General features: G+C 32.3%; 1 pseudogene; it reads left to right on the top strand.

Annotated features, from left to right (window-relative positions):
- Positions 1–115: 115 nt before the first annotated feature.
- Positions 116–17,244, top strand: LOC134277526 (von Willebrand factor D and EGF domain-containing protein-like; annotated as a pseudogene).
- The last annotated feature ends 701 nt before the right edge of the window (positions 17,245–17,945 follow it).

The following is a 17,945-nucleotide window of genomic DNA, read 5'->3' as shown; positions in this document are numbered from 1 at the left end:
TTAAAAGAAAAGATAATGATATTAGTTAGTAAAGCTTTTTAGTTCAAATCTATGTTTCACTTTTGTATAAAAAGAGACAAGTTACTTTTATTGTTCGTGTATGTTATTTTTTCAGATAATGATCTCTTATATCTGTATCCTAGCAGTTCTTTGCCTGTTTCAATACACGCTGACAGGTATGGGACCGTCACGATTTCTTTGTACAGGTTACCAAATTGAAACAGTCCATGATATTTATTACAGTATTCCACTGTTTAAAATGTAATTAAGTATGTGTAAGATACTTTTTTGATAAGTTGCCAACAAAATATAGAAGGTTTTGTGATAATCTTGGACATTTTTTCATTATGCTCTTTCGTCTCTTTACATTTAAACTTTTTCAATTCTATTAATAAAGGGCCATGGCGCGTATTGTATCAATACAGATCACAATTTTTTAAAATCTTGAGTTAGATTTACGTAATACAGCTGTAGAAGCACATTCACAAATGTTTTTCACATCAATAGAAAATATATATCTAATTCTTAAGTAAATGAAGGATATGGAGATAAAGAACAGTATTCAATATCAAAGTCCATAAAATAAAACAAAATCGGAGCAGAGCAAACAAGGACCTCCAAAAAATCAGAGATGGGATCAGATGCCATTGGGGAGTTAGCTTTCCCCTCCGACCGGTTACACGCAAACTGATTCAATATCACTTTTTTGATCAAATACCTACACATAAAATGTGTTCAAGATCTCACATATTTTTAAAAGAACTTAAAATATGAGACAATGGAAAAATTGGTTGAAATACAATATTAAGTTTATTAACGTTTCTTCTTTATGTTTTGTTATTGCAGACCCGTGTACATCCTATACCCTGCTTAGCGGGCAACACAAGCGCTCCAGTGGATATACATTACAATCGTCAGATACCGCTGTCAGTGACAATTTTCTATCCACTGGGTGGTATCGATTTGACAGTGGGCGGGAAATGATATGGTGACGTCAGCTCCTGCCATGAGCCAATGTGGAACTGTATTCCCAATGTGGATGCAAGGTATATAAGAGTGTTCTTGGTTTATTACTTTTAGATGTTTTTATTTACTAAAAGGGTTTGCGTATCTATATCCTTATGAGTTCTCAAGGACTTTCATTCTATGAATACATTCATTTAATCTCTACTATCAGAGTGTGGATATTATAAAACATTTGTAAATAAATTAACTAATCATAAATTTTCTTCTCTACTGTTATTTCAGATAATGATTATTCATTCCATCCTGCTTAAAAAATCAAACACACAGTAAAAATTCAGTCAATCCAGGTTCATCTCCAGTAATAATGATAATATGAATGAATGAAAAAACACAGAATTCAGTAATATTTACCTTCAATGGCATACAAGGCGTCTAAGCAGTGGATTTCAAGGGCATGTACATGTAACAATGTAATACATAGACAGTTCCTTTACTCTTTAAGGTATTCTTCCCTCTGACGCTGACGGGGAGGTAACCAGAACAGTCTGTATTGTGGGCATTGTTAATTCGTGTGGAAATACTTTAACGATCAGAGTAAAGAGTTGTGGAGGATATAGAGTGTATTACCTTGTACCCGCTCCTCAAACGGCTACTGGATACTGCATATGTAAATAATGTCAAGTAGTGTTAGAAAAAAATGTCAATCGTGCACTTTTCAATGTATTTCAAGGTGAATAATTACAGAAAATTTTTTTGTTTAAATAAGTATTGCAATGCAATTTTACATGCTTTAAACCTATTTACTATTATATGAATCGTTACTCTCTGAGTCGTTTCAAGGAATTATGTCATCTTTAAGTCATGATAAAATTATCCATATTACATTTTCAATCAGGAGAGGAATCTCCCTGTCCAGCAGGTCAAACATCAGCGTCTGGATTCACACCTTGTCAAGGTAATTATTGTTTTGGTCGGAATATCATAGATGCATATATTTAACATCACTGTCAAATTTATATTGTTTAAGTAAAATAACAATTTAACCAATTGTTTCAGCACTTTCTCCTGTGAACACAGCACCTACAGTAAATGTTTTATTAGAATATGGCCAACAACTCGCTCAGTTTCAACCTTTAGAAGCTGTTTTTAAGTGTTTTCACCCGGAACCCTCTGGAGGACCCTACTGGTACGACACCCACTGGTACATCAACACGGACGAAGTAAAGGTCATAGAATCCAAGCTGTATCAGGACAACCAGAGCTGGCTCTATCCCAGAGACTGGGTCCATAGCTATATATATGTTAGCAATTAAAGAGTGGACGATAGGTGCAAATGCTAAGAAAGATTCTAATTACAATATAAATAAACAATTATACACTTTAGATGGAGAAATAAGTATGGAAACTTTTTTTTTTTGAAAACAAAATCACTTTTAGTATCCACAGCGTAGGTAACGACAAATAAGAATGTAAATATTAGTTTTGCAAGAATGAAAAAAATATATGCCATTGTTTTTCATTTGTTTGTAGTTTAACGTCCCTTTCTTGGCTTTTTCATATGGATGCCTTCTTATAATTATAAAATAGATTTATTAAAAATCTTGTACATGAACAGAAAAAAATGCCCTTGAACTAGGCATTGAAATGTATTGAAGACGTATTAATTAAACTAGTTAGAAATGAAGGGCAAGTGTTTTCTTCTTTTCACGCATAAGATTGGGCATAAATTCCACTATAAATTTAAAAATAGGTCTAATAAAGGAGCACAGTTGGTACCCATGGGAATTCCAGTAGATTTGTCGAATACCTGGCCTGGGGGCAATAAAACTGAGACGAGTTCACTTTTGATCTTAGTCTCCCTTTTACCAAAGGTATATATAGTGGAGAAGTGAGACTGAGATCAAAAATCGTCTAAGTTTTATGGCCCTCAGGCCAGGTCGCCAAAAACCACATAGATATCGTCCATCAGAAACTCAAGCATCTTTTTGATGTCAACTTTAGAGTACTTGTATCTCAAATACATGTATATAGCTTTTACTTGAATTCGTTAAATCTTGGCTCTTAAAACATATAATGCATTATATCTTCTGCATAAAAGGATACAGGAAAAAATGATTATATCATATAACATGAATTTATTTGACAATAAAAAATATGAGTAAAAATCAACTTTCGATACGATTACAGGTCAAGTGTTCTGGACGAGTACGATTTTCAGATGGAGGAACACCAGGCCATCATAACTATAGCCAGGAATTTCAAGCCGGAATATTTGTGAGTTTTTTTTTATTGATTTATGGAAACTTGCAATAATTTTTCAAACTTTCAAACTTTCTTTCATGGAATGCCTAATCCCCATCCTAACCCAAACCCCCACCCCGAAAAGAAAATAATTAGCTGAGCCTAAACTCTTTAGGTGGGATTTAATAATTTTATACATCTCTTGTATTTTTAAATCATAAGAAAGTAGCAATTAAAAATGAGGTGTCTGATATTCTGATGACAAGAAAATGACAAATGCAAAATCTACGTATAAAGAAAAAGTAAATATTTGTCTGAAAATCAAATACAAAAAGAAAGAATAGACCACTTTTTAATAGTTTAGAATAGTAGATCGGGGGAAAGTGATATCTGAAACATTTAGCAAATATTTAGACTAAAAAAGAAGGTGAAATACAACCTAAGAAATTTAGAACGACCAACTCGAAATTTCGCGCTCACAAAATATCTCTTAAATTTTAAAGGATAAATCTAAAGCATATTCTTGTAAATAAACATAATAAACATTTTATTCAGCCTTCATCATCTACATATTCCGTTAAAGAAGGAGAAACAATGTCTATCGAGTTAACAGTGTCTGTGCCTGTTGGTTGTTTTGACATTGGATTTAAAGAAGGCTGTTTTGCCCATCTCTACATTTTCACCCCGGAATATCAAGCCCAGGTCGGAGCATGTCAGAATTACACTAAGCAAGGACCCGTGTCATTTGATGATAATGCCTGCGGAATAGAAACAAGAACCTCCAACTGGTGGCTCAACAAAAAACTGAATGTTACCGGAAAAACGGACGGATTTATTAATGCCAGAGATAGAGATGTGTTTATCAGACTTGGCTCTGAGCGTAATGGGATGGATCCATCAGGAGTTTGGGACAATGTGACAATTCCTGATATAAAGGTAAAATAACATGTTTTCAATAAAATCAAATAGAGAGCAACAAACGTCTGCTTAACATTAAATCATTTCATTGCAATTGCGTAGGTTTTCCTTTATGATGTGGATAAAGGCATGGCTAACAAACTTTGTTATGCTAGAACTGACCCAAGAATGGAAACGTTCGATAAAAAATACTGGACAGCCCAGCTAGCAGGAGAATTTATAATGTACCGAGATCTCAGAAGAAAAATTAGCGTAAGATCGCTTTTTAGCCTTATTTTATATAACAATTTAAAGAAGTATGGATAAAATAAATTTTAAATATTTTTTTATTATTTAAGGAATGAAGCTTATTTCAACTTATGTTATCCGATATAACATAACTTGGGGCAGTTTACGCTTTATAAAACGCGAAGGGCTTTATAAAAAAGCGTAAACTGTCCCAAGTTTTGTTATATTGGATAACATAAGTTGAAATAAGCTTCATTTCTTATAATTTAATTTCAATGTAGACAATGAGACAATATTTCCATTTTTTCCTTTGAAAAAAGGATTCAAATATAACATATTTTAAAAGTTAACATCAAGAGGATTAATACGTTTTTTATTGTGACGTAGGCAAGTTATGTTATACAAATTGGATAAAACCGTTTAATCAATCAAATGACGTATTACAACTGAAATTTAATTATTATCTGATGTACAAATCTGACCTTAGGTCCATGCCTTATTTTCGTCCTGTACCTGGGAGGGATGGTTAGGGACAAGGTCCCTGTGGGTGCGGTGTTGCTGTTAGGGTGGAGAATTCTCTGTTTGTACACCGTACCTGTGGGGAGATATCATATTGGTACTCCACGCCTCTCATTCATCACGACACTGTGTATCACGTGTGTGACGACAGGCACATTGTGGTGGAGATTGGAAATCCTTGGACAAAGGTAAAGTCGAATTCCCTTTTGATTTTTTTTATTTAAATATTACATTTATTAAAGTATTTCAAAGTCAAACGGATATTTACTGTTTTAAATTCAGTAATGAAAGATATTTACATAAGACGAAACATTACTGTTCCAAAAATGTATGTAGGACTTGAAAACGAAATACTTGAAAGAAATGCCCTCAATTGTACTTTGTAAAGCAGATACAACTATTACTTTATTTCGTTATGGGATCCTACGATTGCCTTTTCAGATAACTTTACCTACTGGAGCTATAGTAAAATACAGAGTAGGACACAGATGGTTGTACAATATTCACATTACGCCCTCCATATTCGATGAGGACAATGTGGATGGATTATGTGGCAATCCTAATAATGATGAGACTGACGACTTCACCCCACAGGGATCCGCCTCTGCTACTTTAGACAAAAATGTCTTCCAGTCGAGTTGGAGGTAAAAATGAAGGCAACAGTATCAAAAGATTTAAGATGATATTTGTTTGTTTGTTGTTTAACGCCCCTCTCTAGAATTTTTCACTCATATGGAGAAGCTTAAAATGAAGTATCATTTAACTATAATAAAGAAATTAAATACAAAACACAGTAAGGATTGGTACTTGTAGAAAATAAAATATGAAGTCTAGATTTGCTCTTTTGTTTCATATTTGTAATTTTCCATGCGCATTGAATAAAATGCGCTACTGAATTTTAACAGTTACGAATTATTGCCTCTAGTGATCTGAAACATGAATAATTATCCAAAAAGTAATAACTTTATTGCCTTTATATCGTAGAGTTGCCATTAATTCAACGATGAGCCTTTTTGGACCAAATCCAATGTTGAATAGCAGTGACTTTGAGCTGCAGAAATACTGTGAATGTGCCACAAAAATATCCGATTACACTGATCCACTTACACTGCGAATTGTTCCATAGCAACTCCGGCTCTGATATGCTCTCGGAAAAGAACATCAGAAAGTTTCACATCTACATGTGAGAGGTACCAAAACCGGTACAAGCGTGATACGAACTATATGGATTATTCCCATCAGAGACTCATAAGAAGTGCGGACTCTGATGACGTCACAGCTGTACCTCCTCTCACAGAAGATCCACAGTTTGATCCCAATTTTATCCCACCGGTGATTTTTTTTTTTTTATAATTCATTCATACACGGCCATCAACACCATAAGAATTCTGTGAGCGCACACGTTTGTATCGCATACGTGGAATATTTAGAGAGACGAAGATTAAAAGATTTATGCTTTACTATTGCAGTAAAAAAATTCAACATTTTAAAGATAACTAGAATGATGACAGTCACCTTTCATGTGAAATGAAATTTTGGTGATATTCAATTAATATAGTATTAAACTCTAGAAAAACTTCCATTAGTTCCTCGCAAAAATTTCTGCATATATGATAAAACAAAAATAAGTCGATAAAACTTACTAGCCTTAATGAACAATCAATCGCAATAGTATTATTCTAACCATCTCTTTTGCGTAGTGTATAATAATATTTCATTCAGATCTTAAGAGAAATAAAAACGTGTTTTGCAATTGCCGTTAAATGAATCATTCTCTGATTTTGTATAATAATTGACGTATTTTTTAGACACCTACCTGGAAGAATGGGTGGACAGAGTCGTCTGCTCGTTCACGCTGTGAGAATGCTGTGTAGCAACCTCTAATGATAAAACGCCGCTTAATGATACAAATAGCATTAAGCGTTGCAATTGCAACTCTTAATGCTATAAATTATTGCATTAATAGCTGACATCATCAACCGCTAATGCTAAATTGCCGCTTAACGACAGATTTATATCATTAAGCGTCACAAATGCAGTGCAACACCGACGCTTAATGAAACAAGCAAATATCGACATAATCGACGCTTAATGAAACAAACTAGTGTATCATTAAGCGTCGCAGTTGCACCTCTTAATGATATAAAATTTAGAAATCTCTTGTTATATCTAAGAGAAACACACATCCACTTTCATGAACAATGAGATATCACTTGCCAAAATATTTATATATGCCCTTGTGCTATATAAATGGTAATTATTGAAGTTTTACTGCGTTTTTTATCTAGTCAAGGGAACGTCGTTAAGCTCCGGATATTTAAGAGACAGATAGTCAGATAGCTAGATTAAAGAGATACATGTACAAGCAAAGGGATAAATAAAACAATATTCAAATTCTTTTAAAAAAACAATTTTTTTACTGAAAATACAGAAGCAAACAAGGAATTGAATTCCTTTTTAGCTCACCTGAGCCAAAGGCTCAAGTGAGCTTTTCTGATCACATTTTGTCCGTCGTCCTTCTGTCTGTCTGTCTGTCTGTCTGTATGTATGTCTGTCTGTCTGTCTGTCTGTCTGTCCGTCTGTAAACTTTTCACATTTTCGACTTCTTCTCAAGAACCACTGAGCCAATTTTGACCAAACTTGGTACAAAGCATCCTTTGGTGAAGGGAAATTTAAATTGTTAAAATGAAGGGACATATCCCATCACAAGGGGAGATAATCAAGAAAAGAAAAAAATAGGGTGGGGTCATTAAAAAATCTTCTTCTCAAGAACCACTGGGCCAGAAAAGCTGAAACGTGTGTGGAAGCATCTTGGGATAGTGTAGATTCTAAATCGTAAAAATCATGACCTCCGGGGGAAGGGCGGGGCCACAATGGGGAATCAGAGTTTTACATAGAAATATATAGGAATAATCTTTGAAAATCTTCTTCTCAAGAAGTACTGGGCCAGAATCGCTGAAACTTATATGTGGTAGCATCCTGGGATAGTGTAGATTCTAATTGTAAAAATCATGACCCCTGGGGGAAGGGCGGGACCACAATGGGGAATCAGAGTTTTACATAGAAATATATAGGAAAAATCTTTGAAAATATTTCTTTCAAGAACTACTGGGCCAGAATCGCTGAAACTTATATATGTAAGCATCCTGGGATAGTGTAGATTCCAAATTGTAAAAATCCTGACCCCCGGGGGAAGGGCGGGGACACAATGGAGAATCAAAGTTTTATATAGAAATGTATAGGAAAAATCTTTGAAAATCTTCTTCTCAAGAACTACTGGTCCAGAAAAGCTGAAACTTATGTGGAAGCATCCTTGGATAGTGCAGATTTTAAATTTTTCAAATCAAGACCCCCGGGGGAAGGGTGGGGCCACAATGGGGAATCAAAGTTTTACATAGAAATATATTGGAAAATTCTTTGAAAATCTTCTTCTCAAGAACCAATGGGCCAAAAAAGTTGAAACTTATGTGGAAGCATTCTTTGGAAGTGTAGGTTTTAAATTGTTCAAATCATGACCCCCGTGGAAAGAGCGAGGCCACAATGGGGAATCAAATTTTTACATAGAAATATATAGGAAAAATCTTTGAAAATCTTTTTCTCATGAACCACCGGGCCAGAAAAGTTGAAACTTATGTTGAAGCATTCTTGGTTAATGTAGATTTTAAATTGTTCACATCATGACCCCCAGGGGAAAGGTGGAGCCACAATGGGGGGATCAAAGTTTTACATAAAAATATATAGGAAAAATTTTTGAAAATCTTCTTTTCAAGAACCACTGGGCCAGAAAAGCTGAAACTTTTTTGCACATGGAAGGATCTTGGGGTAGTTGATTTCAAAATGTCTTAATTATGATCAGTAGTTTAGGGTGGGGATACATAATGTATTACAAGGGGGAAATCTGGTAAAGAACAGAATGGTCAAAGCTTCTCAGGTGAGCGATGTGGCCCATAGGCCTTTTGTTATTTGAAACAATGATTTCAATACTCAACTTAAATATATAAGATATATTTAGATACTATTCCAAACTTTGTATTTTAGATTTGATACAGCTTAACACATGTCACTGTTAACGTTTCATATAGACGTATCGAAAAATAAATGTATAATTTTCACTATAATTGAGACATTAATATTGACAATTTATGTTTCAGTATATTAAACACAAAGAATACAAATGAATTCAATACTTTGAATAATATATTATTTTGAGAAAAGATTCATTCATCCTTTATTTTTTATCAGTTTTTTTTAATACAATACTGTGGCATGATTATTTTTATAATCAATTTTGAAAAAAATAGTACATGTACATGTTCATATCAAATTATAATTTATTTTCACCTGTATCAAGCAAATTTCATTGGCTGAAACATTCAGAGGAACATATAATATTTTGGATAACATAACTGGCCCATGTCACAATGCGTAACGTCAAAAATTTATTACTCCGCTTGACGTCACTTTTAAAATAACACTCAATTTGAAGTCTTTTTTCCGCAGGAAATATTGACTCATTGTCTACACTAGAATTAAATTATAAGGAATGAAGCTAATTTCAACTAATGTTATCCGATATAACAAAACTTGGGGCAGTTTACGCTTTTTTATAAACCGCTTCGCGGTTTATAAAGCGTAAACTGCCCCAAGTTATGTTATATTGGATAGCATAAGTTGAAATTAGCTTCATTCCTTAAATTAAAAAACATGTAAATTGAAGTTGATGAAGCTGGTGTTTTTAAAATTCTAAATGACACATACTTCATTTTGTAGTGTATTTGCCTGTCTGTCTGTCCGTCCGTCTGTAAACAATTTTTCAAAATGCTACTCCTCTTGGTCTGATTTCAATATAACTTAGTACACAAATAGACTACACAAAGATACTTAATTTCTGCATTGTTTTTTTATTTTTGCCTCAGTTACTAAAGATAATATAATAAAATGTTACCTATCCACTTTTTTTTGTCTGATTTCAAAATAACTAAGCTCACGTGTAGATTACACTTAAAGATATCGTTTTTTTGATTTCGATCAACGGTGTTGCCGTGGTTACTAAAAATAGAAATTTCTGTGAAATTCTTTCAAAATGCTACTTCTCCTACAGTTTTAGTCAAATTGTAATATAATCTGGCATACATGTAGACTATTCTGGCATACACTATTATCAGTTTATTGTGTTTTTGAGTTTGTTGATTGATGTTGCCATGGTAACTAAAATTGAACATCTGTAAACTTTTATTGAAAGCTATTACTACATGTACAGTTGTAGTTTTATTGCAATCTTGCCAAAAAATAGACTTAATTAAGGACGGTCATTCTTTTTATTGCTTTTATAAAGCCTTAAGCCCCAATTGCTACCTTTTTATTCCTTATATATAAGTAAGTACAAAAGAGTAGAGGTACATTCTGGACAGAGATATATTTTTATCAGAGATATAAGTTTTTATCTGACTAAAATTAAAATGAACTAGATTTAAATGAATAGTTCTTTTTTGGAACAAGAGAGACCCTCTCTATTAATGCATGTTCTAGTATTCATTTAATGTACATTGGTCTTGTTCCAAAAAAAAAGGTTGGACCCTTTTTCTTAAGGTCAGACGACACGTTCCTTAATAATGTTTTATATTTCTTGGAATAAGATAAAAAAATATCCATATTTAGCATTCTCTTCTGATTTCTACATTGTTTTCAAAATTTTTGGAAATATAGTTACACTACAAAATGGTGAGATAGGCCGTTTAGAGTATTATCCATAAGGGTTACATGTATATAAGAAATATGAACTTTGGTATCTTTTCCGAATGGCTTGTAAGGTAGCCTTATTTTTTGCTAGGAATGTTGGTTAAGATAGGATTCTTCTCAGATTTCTTGTATTTAAAGATTAATATAAATTTATTTTTGGCTGAATGGTGGTGTATGAAAATATCTTCTTTTCTGGTTCTCAAAATTTTTATAGAACATTGAATTTAGTTATTATATTTTTACGCAATCAAACACGAGACGAAATTTTCAAATGTAAGTTAAATTAATAATAAAGGACTAAAGTTTCAAAGTATATCAAATAAATAAGATTTTTCACACATATTAGAACTATGTTTGCTTTTAAATGTTTCAAATTCAAGTACAAATTTGAGCCAAAAATCCGTAAAAAGTATTATCTTAGAAAACGATCATCAAAACTATTAGTTTTTGTATCATTTTGTACCTTTATGTGCCAACTTTGCTATATGTGAAAATTGGAAAACCTTAAATACATGTATAGGAATCATATAAGAATAAAAAATATACTAAAATTTAGCAAAAAATAAAGGATATTTGGACTAGTATATATCCATTTTACTGAAATTACCCATGTCAGTTTGGTAATATCTTCTTATAGGCCCTATCTGGTAGTATCTTTTTGTGCAAAAAAAAAATAATCTTTTGAACTGCAATTAGGGATCGCAATACTGGAAACAGTAATTTTTTGCTCTTCTGTCAGAGACTAGAAGAGCTTATGCAATAGTAATGCGTCCGTCCGACTAGCTGTCCGTCTGTCTGTAAACATTTTTTTAAACGCTACCCCTCCTACAGTTTTGGTCTGATTTCAATATATCTTGACACACAAATATACTACACAAAGATTCATAGGATGTTTTATCGGTTTTTGATTTCGATGAACAGTGTTGCCATGTTTACTATTTAAAAATTGAATTTTCTGTGAAATTTCTTTAAAATACTACTTGTCCCACAATTTTTGTCTGATTTCAACATAACTTGGAACACAAGTAGAATACACTAAGATACATAAAAAATGCATCAGTTTTTGATTTTGATGAACAAGGTTTCTGTGAATTTTGGTCATTTGAAAAATTATTTTGTTAAAACAGATTCTGATTGCACACATAAGTACTCTGAAGTTGACATCAAGAAGATGCTTGAGTTTCTGATTGACAATATCTATGTGGTTTTTGGAGACCAGGTATTCCAACAATCTATTGGAATTCCTATGGGTACAAATTGCGCTCCGTTATTAGCAGACTTATTTTTATATTCATATGAAGCAGAATTTATGCAAAATCTTTTAGGTGAAAAAAAGAAAACACTTGCTGTGGCTTTCAACTCGACATTTAGATACATCGACGACGTATTGTCAATAAATAATGATAATTTCCATTCCTACGTCGACACGATATATCCTGATGAGCTTGAGATAAAAGATACTACAGAGTCCGACACTTCTGCTTCATACTTGGATATTTTACTTGAAAAATACACTAATGGTAATCTAACAACCAAGCTATATGATAAACGTGATGACTTGAACTTTTTTATCGTCAACTTCCATTACCTATGCAGCAATATACCTTCATCACCTGCATACGGAGTATTTTTATCTCAGTTGATTCGATACGCAAGAGCATGCTCTACGTATGAACAATTTCTTAAACGAGGTAAATTATTGACAAGCAAGTCGATGAAACAAGAATATCAACAGTCTCGTTTAAAGTCATCATTTCGTAAATTCTATGGTCGATACAATGACCTTGTCAGCAAATACAATTTATCATTGAATGAAATGCTGACTGACGTTTTTCATACCAATTGTTAGTCCATTATTTATACACTGAATTGACCACGGATTTTTTCCGTTATTTCCTGATTATGACAACGAGCACACGGCGGGTGTGACCGGTCGGCAGGGGATGCTCACTCCTCCATGGCACCTGATCCCACCTCTGATGTTTCGGAGGTCCGTGTTTGCTCTGCTCTTATTTTGTATATTTGTTTTATGGACGTTTAGATTGAATACTGTTCGTTATTTCTATCCTTCTGATGGCAATGACTTCTTTTCTCATCCTTTGTTATAAGTACAAACTTTAAAGGTCAGACGACACGTAAAATACAAAGTTTGGTATATCTAAATATATTTTATATATTTAAGTTGAGTATTAATATCATTGTATCAAATTAAAAGGAATTCAATTGCTTGTTTGCTTCTGTATTTTCAGTAAAAAAAAAAGATTTTTTAAAGAATTTTAATATTGTTTAATTTTTCCCTTTGGTTGTATGTCTTTATCTAGGCTATGTGACTGTCTGTCTCTTAAATATCCGGAGCTTAACGACGGTCCCTTGACTAGATAAAAAACACAGTAAAACTTCAATAATTACCATTTATATAGCACAAGGGCATATATAAATATTTTGACAATTGATATCGCATTGTTCATGAAAAGTGGATGTGTGTTTCTCTTAGATATAACAAGAGATTTCTAAATTTTATATCATTAAGAGGTGCAACTGCGACGCTTATGATACACTAGTTTGTATCATTAAGCGTCGAATATGTCGATATTTGCTTGTTTCATTAAGCGTCGGTGTTGCACTGCATTTGTGACGCTTAATGATATAAATCTGTCATTAAGGGGCAATTGAGCATTAGCGGTTGATGATGTCAACTATTAATGCAATAATTTATTGCATTAAGCGTTGCAATTGCAACGCTTAATGCTATTTGTATCATTAAGCGGCGTTTTATCATTAGAGGTTGCTACAATGCTGTTCTTAGTGACCCAGCTAGACAAGAATGCCAGAAATACATCCCAATGGAGAACAGAACCAACATTGCCATAGAACAATGTATTCAAGATATACGGGTAAAGTGTTAAGACACAAAAAAAAAATGACCAAAAATCCAAGGAAAAAATTTAATGGAAAACTAATCTTCATAAGAATGTTTACAATGCACTTTTAACATAATGAATTTTAACATAATAATTTTTAACAAAATAAAATATAATTCCAATATTACATTGAGATTAATTCTTAAGGAAGGCCCACACTTTTACGGATCCGGTTCTAAATTTACACATCAATATAAAATTCTGATTTTCACTTTTCTATTGATATAAATCTTTTTGGGTGATTAAAAATGATTTAGCAAGTATATATTTGTTTATTATAGTGTTATTGTGCATATGAAGCATTTAATATACATTATTTATGGAAATTAACACTTTGCACTCTGTCCATAAGATCTATATGTCATTTACTACGTACACAGACACAAAATTCTTAATTGCTTTTATGGACCTAAATCTTTTTAATTTTCTTTTAAGCAAACTAACCTGAGATCTATTTTTATTGATTTAGAGCCTATATCATCCATTTAATTTTTATTTTTTTTTAAATTTTGCATTGAATAACTGAAAAAATTTATATTCCAAAAATGGGGGTATAGTCTTCAAAAGACTGTTTTGTTAAAATTCTCTGGTCAACCATAATAAAGTAGCTGTTTTTGTTAACATTAGATATGATTCTTAATAGTTTTGAAGAAAAAATGACATCTAAACATTTTGGATTTTGAGAAAAAATAAAAATAAAGATATTTTAAGATTTTTTTTCTGAAAGACATGGACAGATTCAACACCAATTTGTTAATGTTTTGCAGTAAAGATTTCAAATATTCTCTTAGCAAATGAATATTTTTGATCTTCATAAGTTTTAACATAAATTTGATGTGATTAGGTGCATAACTAAGAGAAATATGATATCACACTTTTTTATGTTCAATTTTGGCTTTTGAGTGTTTAGAGGTATGTGCGCTGAGACATGTTGTATGAAAATTAACCTGCAAAGATACGTCTTTTATGGGTGTTTTAGTAAGTTTAAGACTTGTTCAAGGTATTCAAATTGAAAAATTATCAGTTTGACAGAAAATTCTGAAAGTACGGACCTACTTTAAATCACCAGACAATTGCTTTTTATGTATAAGAGCTCCAAAACAATTATTCAATTAATGAAAATGAAAAAAATATTTTGAGCGCTGATGAATACTATTGATATTTAACTTATTCATGTGTAATAGTTTTACAAAAAATATTAATGAGAAAAATGTCATTTACCTACAGGATGCCGGAACTACGGAATTTACAAGCTACACCATTGAATCGCTTAAAGAATTCTGTTTTGAACAAATAAAAAAATACGAGATTTACTACGAAACAAATGGTATCCAAACAGAGTCTGTCGTAGACAGGATTGGAAAAGTCGTCTGCCCCAATAATTGTTCGGATAATGGAGTCTGTACTGCAGGTATGAGCTTAAATAATGTACGAGCAATTGTGTGTACCATTTTGAATCGAAAAGTTTTAATTGAAATACCAAGGAATGAAGAATAAAAATATACAATTTAAAAATCTTTTTTGGTTTCTAAGGGTAAAGTAAGGAGTTAACATAAAACAGAATTTTGACCCATTTTTTAAAAAAGAAAATTGCTTTAAATGGAATTATATCTATGTTCGTCACAGGTGTATGCAGGTGCAGTGCTTCATTCGTTGGTTTCGATTGTTCACACACCAAATCAACACCTCCTACCAATACTTCCTTACCGGAAAATGGCTTGTGCACAACCAGTAAAAGAGCATGCGCAAAAACAAACATTTACGGTTACTTTTTAGAGGAAAATATCCATGTGAAATTTAATTTCTTTGAGGTATGTTATATGTTTTATGGAAATATTTATTAGAAGTATTAATTGATTCACTTTAAGCTTCAAGGGCTTACTCAGATATTCATCTATTTTTAAGTAAATTAACATATAAAGAAAAAGCCTCAAGCATGGAAACAGGTCCCTTATCTTTATATTTCAGTTTATTTTATAGATTAATTTAGTTTTGAAAAAATTGTAAAAGTTCTTAATTTATCTAACCTTTTTTCTTAGATAACAGATTCAGGAAAATCAGCAGTGCTATCTACACACACAACAATTGCTACATATATTGGGCTAACTATCATAAAGGCAGACTTTCCTATTAATTCGCGTAGGAAAAGATCATCATCTGCAGATGTTTATGGCAATGGATTTGATATCAATCTCTCCTATGACGGCCTCAATTATGGTGACACAATGACCCTTATCATATATAATGATGATTGCTTCAACTGTAATGCATCAACATTCGAATGCACTTTGAAGGTAATTTTTTGAAATCATTTGAAAAATGCTGAAAAAAAGTACATTTTTATAATAGTTTGTAACAAAATTAACGTGTTCTTTATTTTTTACAACATCCTTGCCATATTATATTCTAAAAGAAAAGCTGATAAAGTCTTACGGAATAATTTGCGTCATGATTTTCAAAGTTCCTAATATAATATCAATTTTATCATCGCACTTTATATATTATATATCTTATATAAATGTGTTCATTAAAAACATCAACTAATATTACATGTATAATTATAAAAACTGATATTTCTTTTGTTTGCAACACAGAACTATCCACTCATCCCAATGTTATTTACAATTCAATGATTAGAACTATTTTTATTTCATATTTTCTTTCATTTGCTACATGTATATGTTATTTCCCACTGTAGCAATCTTGTCCAACAACAACAGCAACAACAACAGAGCAAACCACAACTGGGGCCAGTGATACAGGGTCATCAACTGTTCAGACTCCACCCACAAAACAAGGAGGTGAACGGAGGCAGCCATCAGAAAAGCCAGAATCTAATGAAGAAGAAAGTATGTTCAAATTTAAAATTGCATGTATTTCTATCAGAAAAACATACTGGTATATCCTTTGTCGTAATACCCAGTACTTTCTCTTTTCTATTCTTCTCAACATGTAAATGGTTTTTTCATATCAGCTTATAAAACACAGGTATACGTACATTGTAGATGTCCATTTGGGTTTGATAATTACACTAATTGTACTCTCCCTCCTTATTCTGGCTGTCGTCAGCGCTCTACTGTATATGAAGTTGCGACCCTCAAGGAAACCGAGGTATTACAAAACGTTATTACAATTTTTTTTTCTTTATGAAAACTACTGTCAAAAATATGTTTGTGGTGGGTCAATGTTCTAGAATTTCGTTGGTCACCCGTATCTACGAAGCTGCATCCTCGCTCACAATTACTTTCTAAATATATTTATTTATTGAATTTCTGTATGTACAAGTTACGAAGGAAATAAAATCCCCAAGAACCAACAAAATATTGCTATCCAAAGAAAATTAACCGAAATGAGATGATTGCAAATAAATACAAAGAAAGACAAATTATTAAGGAAAAAAAATTATTTATATTTTGTATTGTCTGAGTCAAAACATTTATATCCACATTTTCTTTCAATTACAAGTCCAATGACTTATGGCACCAGTACTGTTGAATGTAGTCAACCACCTCGTCAACATTACGAAACCATATCACAGGGTCGCCCTCCATCCCCGCCTCCTAGGTATGACACAATTACCGGTAGTCCTCTTCAAGGCAGCAACAAAACTACTGAACCACCAGAGCCTCGTCCACAAACAGCTTCTGGTATTCACGTGGACTTTGAAAACAAGGCTTACAGCGATCAATAAATCAATGATCCCAATTGTGTTGTTTTTTGGAGGATCACATGTGACATAACTCAAACTTTTTTTTTCTTTGTTTAAATTGACTTTGAGCTTATAAAGACTATTCGTTTTAATCAAATTGAATTGTATAAAGTTTCGCTTTTTGGGACACAAAAGATAATTTTACATTTATATACCAATAAGAAATGGATTATGTTTCATAGGTTTATTTTTGGTGTTAGTAGGGACAATGTTGAAGCTGTTGCAGAAAAAGACAAACCACGTATCTGTAATAGTTGCTACATAAATCAATGTACCATTACTATATATAACAAACAAAGAACACTTTTTTTTATTTTATCTATATAAATACTTTTTAGAGTCAGAAAATATTGGTTATTTATTATAGAAATATGCATTATTGTATTTTTTATCGATGTAACAGTCGTTTCCTAAAGAATTCTACCAAGGTTGCTTGATCAGCGGCGTTAAATACTGACTGATCAACATTCGTCTTACGTTTGTAAGTTAAACACGAACAATATAGTAATCATGTGCCTTCATAATACTAACCTTACTAAATGGAAGTTTTGAAATGCATAATTTTACTGCAGTTTAAGAGATTTATGTTTGCTGTGATACTAATTTGTATTGTTAATGTTAGAACTGACTTTAAAAATTGAATGCGGTTCGTTATATCCTTATTTTATTTATTTATTTATTGATTTTTCGTTGGTTTTTTTTTT

This window comes from Saccostrea cucullata, unplaced genomic scaffold, assembly GCF_032062105.1.
Source record: "Saccostrea cucullata isolate Sc308-1 unplaced genomic scaffold, CSIRO_AGI_Scuc_v1 ctg6571, whole genome shotgun sequence".
In the NCBI taxonomy this organism is placed as follows: Eukaryota; Metazoa; Mollusca; class Bivalvia; order Ostreida; family Ostreidae; genus Saccostrea; species Saccostrea cuccullata.
The sequence above is the reverse complement of the archived record's forward strand: the minus strand, read 5'-3'. Positions and strand labels throughout refer to the sequence as shown.